The sequence below is a fragment of the Leptosomus discolor genome, chromosome 22 (genome assembly GCF_034619465.1).
Source record: "Leptosomus discolor isolate bLepDis1 chromosome 22, bLepDis1.hap2, whole genome shotgun sequence".
NCBI classification, from domain to species: Eukaryota; Metazoa; Chordata; class Aves; order Leptosomiformes; family Leptosomidae; genus Leptosomus; species Leptosomus discolor.
The window spans coordinates 4,072,770-4,085,005 of NC_141412.1; the positions used below are offsets into that span (position 1 = coordinate 4,072,770).

The 12,236-nt window shown below is 42.3% G+C and overlaps 1 protein-coding gene across 1 annotated transcript in view; it reads left to right on the forward strand.

Moving 5' to 3' along the window:
* The window catches only part of UBASH3B (ubiquitin associated and SH3 domain containing B), a 70,649-nt gene that overhangs the window by 13,419 nt on the left and 44,994 nt on the right, over window positions 1-12,236 (forward strand). The gene's annotated exons all lie outside the window — the stretch shown is intronic.

Below are 12,236 nucleotides of genomic sequence, written 5' to 3' on the forward strand. Positions count from 1 at the left end.
TTGGTGGTCGGTGCAAAAACAATCGGCAAATGCTAGCAGCACCCCATCTACACCCCTCAAGGTCTGGGCAGAGATGTTTCCACTGCTGAAGAGTAGCTTGAGGTATGCCTAGTGTACAAACATCCCTGTGGCTTTCAAAGTTTAAGGCAAAGTCGAGCTTTGCAGCTGCATGCTAGGCAGCAGGAATGTCATCCTTTGAACAGTGCACTCTGAGGAACCACACAGGTTTCCACAGGCTCCCCCGCCAGGCCCCATGTTCAAGGAGGAAACCGGGATGAATTCAGGTGCCAATCTGGCAAAGGATTCAAAGGCGTGGCTCAAGTTCAAACACATGAATAGTTCCATTGGTTTTAATTGAATTACTCAGGCGCATAAATGCGCGGGTAGCTTGTGCCTTTGAAACAATTTTGGTTTTAAACACTGTGGCGCAGGGTGGAGTTTTGCTGTTAGTCCTTTGCTGTTGTTGTTACCATTAGCTAACTGCCATCCTACATTAGAACTGCTTGATTTGGTTATCTGGATTAGTGTCTCTAATTTCATTTCCTCCCGGGTGTTAATGAAAAAGGTTTTTTCTCTTATGTGTCTATGTGCATCCTGTTTGTTCTGAAATGTGCAATTCCATTATTTGGCTCTAATTATTGCTGTACGCACTGTCCATGCTGTTGGCCGTTATCTGCTTCTTGTAAAGGAACGGGGTTTCAAGTACAGACATTGCCCTGTAATAACTGTGAATGTTCTGCCACCCACTGCAATGTAAGGAAGAGACAGAAATTTCCGGCAGCTTTCTTTGCCATCAGCAGGGTGATAAGTGTTATCGCCATCCCCATTTCACAGATATGAAAACTGCAAGTACAGAAGGATTAGGCTTCTGTTTTTGAAACTGGCTTTCAATTTTTCAGTTTTAAACATGTAAAAACAGGCATGTGTGAGCACTCACACATCCAATCCCAGATGCATTGTGCCTACCACCCTTGCACTACTGAAATCAAAGCATTCAAAATCAGCACCTGCTTTTGACAAACTCAGTCTATGTAATTTGTCCAAAGCCGAACTCCCAGTCCAATATACAACCTGGTGTGACAGGTCTAACATAATCTACGAATTCAGTAGCTATTTTGAAAGGTGATCTGGGGCTAGAGGTTCAAAAGTATTTAGGCATCTAGATACACAACAATTCCATCTTGTTTCCAGCTATCTTTTTTAATAGAAACCACAGGCACAGTCCTGCCCTGATCCCCATGTGAAACCCAGGACCAACCCAGGGTGGGTTCAGCCATCACCTCCTGTTCATTCTCAGCAATTCTTTCAGCACCATCTTGGCTGCTACCACCTTCCATTCTGCACTTTCCTGCCTGCCAGATTTTGTGGTATATGTTAAATGCTCCATTCATACCTGTGGTGTTACACTGCATTAATGCGATATGTAAGTTGGAAGAAAAAGAGTCTTGTATTCTACCTTATTCAGGTTAACATTTCTTTTTCAATACTAGTGCTTAAGATCTTCTAACCACACAGAGGAGGCAAGGGGATCAAACATCCAACAGAAGAGCTTTCTTTAAAGATGTAGATTGCATTATAGGAAATGAGAAGCAATAATAAAAGGAAGTTCTTCATTCTCATTATCAGTTCTCACCGTCTTATTTCTCACGGTAGAGTGCATCTTTATATCCATCACAGCCCCTCTCAATTTTCTTCATTAGAGATTGGAGCCTGCCTGCGTCTCATCATCACAACCTCTGCACAGCCACAATCACCTTCCCCAAACCAGCATGGATTTTGCCTATACTTTTAAATAACTCATTTTCAAACCTAGCGAAAGATGCAGCTCCTTTCCCTCAAAAATCAATTGCTATCAAAGCTTTCTTTTGTCTAGCCTCATTCAGAGTATGCCGGCTTGAAGAGGAATCATTCCCTTGGATTCAGCAGCCTTTGAATTGGGTTGGAAGCATTGATTTTCCTCCCTCACTTGTGTGCTAGTGATATCCAAGTCACCTATAACCAGCTTCAGCCAGGAAATGTGATTAGCCTGGCCAGCGAGATTGGCATGGCTTCAGCTGGTCAGAAGACCAGGCTGAGAAGAGAACGTGTAAATGTTTGCAAATAATTGGTGACAATGAATCTTCTATGCTGATGGCTGAATGGGATCTATTAAGATGTGCAGAGAAGGACATTTAGGTTCCCATTCAAGAAAGCCCTAAACACATGTTTACATCCCATTGATTTCAGTGAATGGGATGGACTGAGGTAGAGAAATATTTTGCTCTCTCCCTCCCTGTGCAAGCTAAGCACAGCGGGCAGCCTGTCAGAATAGGAGTCGTTTTCCCACTTTGCATGTGTTCAAAATGGCTGCATAAAGCAAATGGAAGTAGGAAACCCAACCCTCCGGGTTTCAGAGAGCAGTGTGCTTTACTGATACTGGTTAGTTTTCAGAACGCACTGAAGTAGCTAGCAGGTTTGACTTTTAGGAGGTTTCTGAATCACTGTGAGCATCCAGCTCTGTGCCACTTTTGCCCCACCGGGCTTTCAGTGTGGGCTGACATGTTTGCAGAGGTTTGTCTCCACGAGCGACATTTGGGGAAAACAAGAAGAGCAGATGTGGAGTGGGCTGTAGCCACCGTAACCTCCTGTCCAGCTGCGAAGCATATCCCTCCCTGCCTTCCCTCCCCGCAGAGGTCATTCAGCATTAGTGTAAACACATGGCAAACCTTTCCTCCCCACCGTGCTAAACCTTTCCAGGCATGCTCCACCAGCGGCTTTTGCCGGGGCTATTGTGCATTCCCTTCTCAGGGTCTCCGCTTTTGCAGATCTTGTATTCCTATGATGTGATAGCTCACAGCAAAGCAGCATTGAGTGTGTCCCAGAAACACAGTCCTTGGCTTCCTTTCCATCCCTTCCCTCTCCCAGGAGCATGTCAGACAGAGGACAGCACACAACTGTCCTTGCTCTGGGCAGGAAACAAAGGTCAGAAATCTGGAGCTGTAAATCTGCCACTAGTGGCTATTTCTGGTTTTAGCTCCGGTTACAGAAATATGCTCTGGTGACAGGTGATTTCGCTGGCCCATCTTACGTGAAAAGAAATGTTGAAATACAGGATTTTTGTGTCTTCCTCTCCCCTCCTTTTTATGACACATTCAAAGAAGAGAAACAATAATTCTCCCCCCTGAACACTGCAAGTTCTAAAACTGCTATGACTTTTTGTAAGTCATATTCTCCTGGTTTCTTGCCAAGGCCAGTGCAGCCTCTGGAGCACTTCCAACTTTTACCCATTTCCATAATCCTTACAAGCCATAACAGAAGCACAGAGTATCTAGAAGATAATGGAGACCCCTTCCTCCACCCAAACACCGGTACTCAGGTTTACTCCATGTTCTGCCTCCCCTACCATCCTGGGGAACTTGTTGTGACACAACACAGGGACAGTTTGTCTCCTGTGTATTTCTGAATCTGGGAAGGAATGAAGGGACTTCTTCCATCTCTGCAATCCTTCTGCAACTATCTAGCTCACCCCAAACATCTTAAGGCAATTGCGTATCTATTTGAATACAACATATCTATAATGCTGAAAATCCCTGAGATTACTTAGGGCTACTAGCTGTAAAAATACAGAGCTATATATGTACTTACTATATATACACAGGCATATGCACACATTTATACACGTATACACAAGCATATGTTCCTACAATACATACAATGAAGTATGGGTATGTACAGTTGAAGTTAGGCAGCAATTTGTGGCCAACGTGTGAGTTTGTTTCTCTTTTTTTGTTTGTTTTCCTCTCTACAATACAAACCAAACCATCAGAATTAGCAGTAGAAGCCAGAAGAGCTTGTTGGTTCGGAAGAGAACCTGAAGAGTAACGACAAACACCACTTTAAAAAGCTGAAAGACACATCCCAACGAGCCAGCAAACTATTGCGGAGGGTCTACAGTGTTAAGTGATTCAGACCACAAGCAGAGTATGTGCAAGTGCTGGCACTAGAAACACAAACCTGTCCTACAACATATTTATTCTGATGAGATATGTCTTCCTGACCACACTCGTAGGAACTTGATGCCTGATTAATAAAATCTTCACCCATGCTTTGCAAGTTGTGGCCTGGATTAACAGCGGGATATTGTCAAACAAAGGTCAGGGCTTAAAAGAACAGGACACTCAGCAAATCACCCTCAGACCCTTACTGAGATGAGCAGCGCTTTGGGGAAAGTGGTGTGTATATATTGTCTTACGAGGCCTCATTTTCTGTGGTTTCATCTAAGAGATGCACACCATTGCATGGTTGAACACATACAGGATGTGAGCCAGTGGTTTCAGGAAATGAATGGGCTTAATTCTGATCATGTTTGCACAGTGATAAGTGAGCAGTCCAAATCCCCTGCTGCCAGTGGGGCTCTCCCACAGTTGTCACACCGAACTCAGCGACCAGTCCTGGCCTGCTACGATACGAGAGATGTCAGAAGTCATTCATCCAGGCTATAAAGAGTAATGGCTTGCCCTTCCTCAAATGTGCATGCATAAAAATATAAGACTTGCACAGCCTGTTAGATGAAAAGTTCATTTAGCTTAAAACGCCACTAAGCAGTTCTGTCCTTAGTCTGTGCCAATCAGCAACTTGGAAATTTCCTAAGCCAAACTTTGCATTCGGCCCAAAATGCTTGAAAGCCACCACTAAGCCAATCCTAATTTAATTTCCTTTTTTAAATGCATTTATACTTTAACCTCTGCAACACTATGTGCCAGTAATTTCCACCATTACCTTGAAAGCACTTCAGTTTGCTTACGCTTTTAAGCACAAAAGATCTTGACTCTTTTAAGCTCAGATCTTGGGTTGCCTGAATAGCCGTCTAAATCAACTCCAGAGGATCCCCAAGGCTCCTAAGCTTTTATTTTAGGTGGCTCAGTTAAACATACCTAGTTATGTGAGAAGCATACAAACCTGAGTTTAGCAAACAAGATTCAGGAGAGAGGACTGAATTTTACTGGTAAAAAAAAAAAAGGCAAATCTCTGCCTTCTTCACTCTCCTCAAAGCTCTTTATTTCTCAGCCACTCATGTGGGTGCTGCTTGTGTATTTTTTAAATTGGTAGACCTGGGAAAAAGCATGGACATGGCATGCCCTTAGTTCTTTTAAATGCATTTTACAAAACTTAGTTATTAATCCTAGTATAAGTTTTGACAGCACAGAAAGTATTGAGTCAGATACGTTTTAATCCTGGCCTTCAATGGGTGTTAACAAATCCATAGTTCATCTGGGCTGGGCATCTACTTGCTGCAACTCCCTCAAGTACTACACTGAGGCCATGAGCATATTATGGAGGGATTTCAAAGACAATACTGCAAAGCCATATGAAAATCAATGGGAGCACAGTTCTGATTTGTAATCCAGTCATAGTGAATACAGTTTAGAAGAGTCGGATCTTAGTGATTTTTGAAGAAAATGGAGAGAACTAAGGATGCAAGTTACTGCAAGAGTCCAGACAAACAGAGATTGGTGGCTGTTATTTAGCTGCGTTCTCTCTTAATGGGAAGGAAAAAGGCATTCAGTAGAAGTGGGAAATCCCCCTTCTCCCTTTTAGATTAAAAAAATAAGCTTCAAGTTTCAGATGAGAATATTGTCTCCAGCCTGCTGCTCGGTATTCCCCTATTCTCCAGTCTGCAAAAATAGCTGCGTAATACTTTAATACTAAAAGTATTCTGAACTCAGCCTGGGTTGAACACCCCAGAAATTAGTCACCAAGAACAGGAGCGACCCATTATCAGTCAGAGAATTAATGTGTTTCTTTTCTGAGCCAGCTCTGGGATGAACAGAATTATAAACCAGTTTATAGAATCATGTAGAAGTGTGAGATAAGCAAATCCCATCACCTAATTCCTTTGATTCTTAGCTGAGCTTATCACTGGATGGATGATAAAGGTTAATTGAACATGGGGGGAAACAACACAGGAATAGCTGGAAGCAAAGTCTGTGCAGTTTACCCAGAAAAAAGTAGCCCCGTGTGAGCTTACATCTGCACAACCAAAAAACTGGGAAGACCTCAGAATTTGTCCTGCAGTTAACGTAGCCTACAAACTGACCAAGAGCCAAACTGTGAAATCACTGGGATCCCTGCCATTTGATTTCCTTCGACCTAAATGGAAAGGTCACAGCCTCTATATTTTAAAAGTGACGAAGACTAATAAACAGCTGGGCTACCTTTTAGTAGCAGGAGAAGGTGTCATTGTATCTGCTATGTGGGTGGGAAAACTCCTTCTGTTTGGTGTCTCTTTTGCCTGTTCATTTGTCTTGGATGCTTGATAACAGAGCTTGCTTTAAAATCTGTGCCTTGTCCCCTGAGCAGCAAGCAGTGTGCGGACTCTCAGCTGGGTGAGCAGGTGAGCGCAACAAAGGCCGTAAAATCATGCTAAGACCACCAGTGACTTCATGCTAGCTGCACTTTTACCCCTCCTTCTTTAGAACAGGTCACCTGAATTGCAAGAGGATTTTCACTGAGTATAGTCCTTGAGAAAAAGATGATCCTTGGCAAAACAGGAGAGACCAAAAGGTTCAGGGACAATTTCCAGGCTACCGGATTAAGAACTCTACCCAGATGAGTTTGGGTGGAAGCACTTTGACAGTGAAAACTGAAATCTGCAATACACATCTGAATGTGTAGTATGAATGAACCTTTATTCTGCAACCAAATGCACACCAGATGCTGAGATTAAAACTGAAAACTTTTCCCTACAGTTCTAGGAAGTCAGAATAAAATCAAAACACGGGCCACTTCAAAGCTCATCAGCGTTTGAAAGCTACTTTGCTCTGATCTCTGGTGGTTCTGCTCTTAGCAGGTGCAGCGGTTGTAGTTGACAGGAGATTCAGCTGCTGACGGTATGGAAAAAAGCTTCACACAAACAGGTCACTTTTCAGTTTTGGTGCGAAGCTGAAAGTCATGTGAATGACCAAGTATTGGGCAGTTTTATAACCACCGCCTCCCCAGTGCCACAATCACACATCCCACACACATCTGGGGCGGGGGGTGGGGAGTTGCCAAAGTCTACAGGATTGTGATTTGGGGAAATACTAAAGGGAGAGCATTAGTCTATTGGCTTCTGTTAACAGCCTGCAGCTAAAACTGTAGATTACAGCATCACATAGTCTACTTTCTTGAGTGTTTGTGCTGAGAGCTGATAAATCTCAGTACTTGCCATATAAAGCCCCTCTACCTGTCGTTAAGAGTGATTCCATTGACACAATAGTCTTTTATGCAAGAGCCTCAGAGCATTTTACAGTACTGAATGACAGGGGTGTCGGGGAGCCACTCTCTGCGTGCAGAGTGGAACGTCCTGTGTGAAAGCTGCTTTCCAGGCACAGGAGTTGCCCCCCGTCCCCCCAAGACCCTGGCTTCTGTCTGTCCATAAGAGTGCTGCAAGCTCCTTGTTCAAGCTCTGCTTTCTTTCCCTTCCAGCAACTTGAGCCATTATTGATTTACCTGCTCGGTGGCTTGTCAGGCAGCCGAACACTCCCAGATATAGCCAAGGGCTAGTTTATGTGAAAGGGGAAGAACCAAAATGATAGTGCTACTGCAGAAATTACACTGCGTTGTGAAAGGAAAGCTTCATACAGCCAGGGCTGAGACCTATGCAACACATCTGACCTACTCTCTCTTTGATGCTAGGAGGTCCCAAGGATGACATACTGTTTACTCCATTCTCTGTCTTCTCTGTTTAAGCCGCGAGTACTTCAGGGCAGGGACTGTGTCTTATCATTTGAACAAACAGCAGCTCTGGGCCTGAAGGAAGTTAAAGCATCTCTCTCAGCCTGCATATTTTAGCATGCCTGAGGAGCCTGGCTGTGAAAGCTCTGGGGAACAGCGCAGTGTGTTCAGCTCTTAAACTAACAGAATATAAGAGATGGGAGAAAGTATAGTAAACAACTCTGGGTTATTACTGTTTATTTGATAGGGGTTTGGGGGATGTAGGTGGTGTGATTTTTTTTTTTCCCAGTCGTATCATAGTTTCTTGACTATTTGGTTGTGCCATGTTATAGTGAGAATTGATGGTTTGTTCCTGTGGAAATAGATGGAGCATTCGAAGAAACAACACGCTATTAGTTATGAGCAGATTTAACACCCCTGCAAAGCTACCATCTGCCACCAAGAAAGGGAAATTAAAGCAAGATGCCTGAGATTCAGACGGCTGCCAGGACTTGACTGCCTCCTTGCTTTCTGCTTTCCCTCTATTACCTTCAGATTATGGAAAATTCAGATTTATTCCTAAGTGATTCGTTGCAGAAAAGAAAGCTGACACAATAGTTCAGGTGTGCCATTAAAAGAGCATTTCTATAACTCCTGGAAAATGAGAAACTGTTGGGTTTGTTTGTGGTTTTGTGTTTGTCATTGATAATTGTCAGCCTTGGGGCTATAATTAGCTTTTCTGTACCATGTATTTATACAGGGGAAAACGGTGCTTTAAAGATCATAATTTTCCCTCTGTTAACAAAATGGTGTACCACATGCTGTTTTCTCTTTGCTGAGTCTTTCAGGACTCAGATGAATGCAAACCCCGTTCATCTCACCCCGTCAATAGCACAGGAAGTGGTTCTCTGAGTATTTCCTAGACAACTACAAGAAGGAAGTACTCACCAAGGCGAGTCTTCCCAAATGTCACACTCCAGGTCCAGACCAAAAGGCCGAGGGGAATTATATTCATATGGGGACACCCACAAAATACGCCAGCCTACAGACAAGTGCAGCACCTATTCCATAATGGTCTTAATCTAAGGATGGAGGCAGAAGGGAGCAAGAACCAGATGGTATTATACAAGTCAGATGGATTCACTGCTGACAGAAAGAAGAGACACTTTGATCTCTGTAAAGGCATGCAAAGGGACTGGTTTGGGGAGGGGCAGCGTTTGGATAAAGGAGAGAGGAATTTGCTAGGACTTGAGGAACTTTGCATGAATTTATAAATAGCTGTGCATTTCGACTGTGATTCTTTTCGGTATTTACGTAGAGGGTTGCCAAACTCCATTCATAGCTGGAGACTGAAGGACACATCTGTGGCACTGCACTGGGACATTATCTGTGCTGTGATATCTCTGCAGTGCCTCAGTGCTCTGGAATGCAGCATCCTACCATGAAGGCACTGAGCTCTTTCAGAGCGATGGGGAAAATGATGTCAGAAGTGTAAGTTTAAGTCTTCTCCCTTTTCGGGGGGTGTACTATCCCCAGCAACCCATAAGCACAGAAATGACCAACAAAGTTTGTTGGGTTTTTTGTTTCTTGTTCTCTTCCAAATCGGCCAACATGGTGTGGTAAAAGAGCAAGTATGCCAGAACTTGGTTTCATCAGCTCTCCTGCCCATTTGCGAGGTCAAAATAACTGGGACCCCATTAAAAAAAAAATAAAAATAAAAATAAAAATAAAAAAACCCCACACATTCAGGATTATTCCTGTGCTGATAAAACCCAAATTAATTTCTATAAATGTACTGATATGCTCAACACATGAAAATCAGAAGTTCCTGGAAGCAGCTGGACCAAACCATGACTATTATCAAAGCGATGGTCTTTACAGAAAAGGACAGACAATTCCAGAAACATGAACTACTCACCATTATTAATAAAATTCATAACATGATTCAGTCCAATATTTTCATCTCTAATGAGTTTAGATAATTCCAACATGAATTTTTACTCTATATGCTTCCTTTTTTCTTCCTTTATAAATGATGTCTCCGTCATTCTGCCACTAACATTCCACTTAACTTTTTGCCCTTAAGTCCCCAAATATATTATCTATCTCTGAAAAGACAATTCTTGAGGCAGCAACCAATAGGAGCAGAAGAAAGAGAGATACTTTTATTCTTCTAACATTCAGTGAGCAGGACAGGGGAATTAGCTTGTTCCTTGTTCTCTCACTGAATTACCGTGTTCTAAGTTTAGCTACTAAACCCATTCGTGCCATGTTTTTCTCTTTGTTCATAAGGGTAATGACTACCTGAGATGGCAGCGTAGAGTTGAATCCACTGAGCACTGTAAAGCATTCTGAAATTCTGAGAAAATACAGTGCAGGAGTAACGGTTACCTTCAAATTATGGAAAATTCAGATTTATTCCTAAGTGAAACACTGTCCCTTTTAGTCATTAAATAGGTAACTGCAATACAGACACACTTAAATAAATTATTTAAAGTTATTTCTAGTTGTGTGTGGGAGGTGGGTGGGTGATGAAGTTGATACTTAGTGGTTAGAGCAGCCTTTAGCCTTTACATTTCTCCCCGCTTTTGCACAAGCATTCTTTTTTTGTTTTTGTCTTTTTAACTCCTCTGTCTGATACAGAAAATTGAGCTGGCTTTGATCAAACTTTTTGGGGGGTTGTGAGAGTTTATTCTACTTCTGCAGTTTTCTCAGGCCTGTTTATTCACCTTGAAAATGTCAGTTTGCAACAATACAAAAGCAGCTTCACACTGTCACGTGTCACATGTTGGTGACATGATGAGAGGCCAGGAAGGACTCCTCACACTTCAGAAGGCTTGTCAGACTCTTGGCTTCTATACTTTTTACTTAAAGATTAAAACATATAATTTCCATTGGATCCTGGTGGCTTTTTCATGAAACTTCTTCTGTCTACAACCAAACTCAAAAATCATTCCTAAGCTTGGATTACAGCCCTGTGAAAGTTCCTTAATGAACCCAAATTTCAATGCCAATTTCTCTCCCCATCTATCACACATCTAATTACTGCGTTACCCAGCTACAAAAGTTCCTGCTGTAGGAGATGGAGTAAATTATACAAACCTCAGTACTGATTTCTCCATTTTGCCACGCTCCTTTACCTTCTATTTCTTCTTATAAAAGTTGTTGGGAATTAAAATTGCTAGTAAAAATTCTTAGCAGACAATTTGGCCTTTTTTGTTTAAACAAACAAAAAACCAAAATTTGAGTTTTGTCACTGAATTTAGTAGAGCAGGATTTAGATTCAGAGAGAATCAGGCAAATAGCAATGCTAGAAGATGAAAAGCAATGATTCTCTGAAAAAAACTCATCAGAAAGGTTCCTACAGGGTCAAAAAATACAGTTGCAGTTGACTGAGATCTGGATTCAGAAGGAACTACGCAGACTCATGCACCAAGAACAGACACATACAGTTGAAAGCTGAATATATCGTTACTGTAAGTGGCTCTTCATGTGTATTCGTTTCTGAGTTGCCTCCCTCAAACCTGAAATGAGCCTAGCATACATTTTCTGTCTTTCTCCACAGTCTGCTAGTCCCCATACCACATGACCACTATCAGGTTTTGTTGATGAGATATAAAAAATGCTTACGATTTTAAAAACAATTTCTTGAGTGAATAAAAAAATCTATTGAAGTTTTGAAAATGCCAGCATTTTTAAGGAGCTCTAGCTTAGCCACAGGAAATAGAAATGAAGCCTCTTGATCTATCCTCACAGATCTTTATATAGCATAGTACAAAGGAAGAAAATTCTGGTTCCTCACACAACCAGTTGTTATGATACTTGCATTAATAATGCATATGCTGGTAGAACCAAAAAGCCTCCTTCTGACATCAGGGTCACAAGCTAGTAAGCACTGTTCATGCATATATTGATGCCCTTTACTACAAAAAGCTCCACCTAAGTCATGAAGAGGTAACATCATGTGAATAGAGACAGGGAAAATACAAGGAAAGATAGGGACTGTCAGCCTGCTTCATCATCCTATACAGAGATTATCTGGTCTTCGTGTGGCAAACGGGAGTGCAGGACTGCACCTTGTCTACCCTTCCTAGAAAGAGGGAAACATTAGCCCGTGTATATGTAATGCTATTTGTTTCCCTCTGCAAGTTACTGACCCCACACTGAGCTCCGTTGCAGCATGCACAGCATGGATGTTATAGATGGGCTCCAACTTACGAAGTCTTTCAGGGGGGTTTTCGGAGGAGGCTAAAGAAGTTAAGAATTTAGATCTTGGAAAAGCAAGGTGATTTTTAAAACGAAAGTTGATTTGGGAAACTCAAACTTCAGGGTGCCTGTAAAAATCCCAGTTCAGGTGCTGCGGAGCACATAGGAAGAAAAAAATCATCAAAGACTTTGTTCTGCTGAAGTATCTGCAGCAGAGAGAGCTGTCGACAAACCGAGGAAATTCAGAGAAAAGCTGCAATGAATGAATGGAAGGAATGAAATGTAAGTTGGCTGAGTGACAGAGATACGCATCTCGTGCCCTTGCTGGTGCATCGTGCACTGGGGAAGCACTGGGT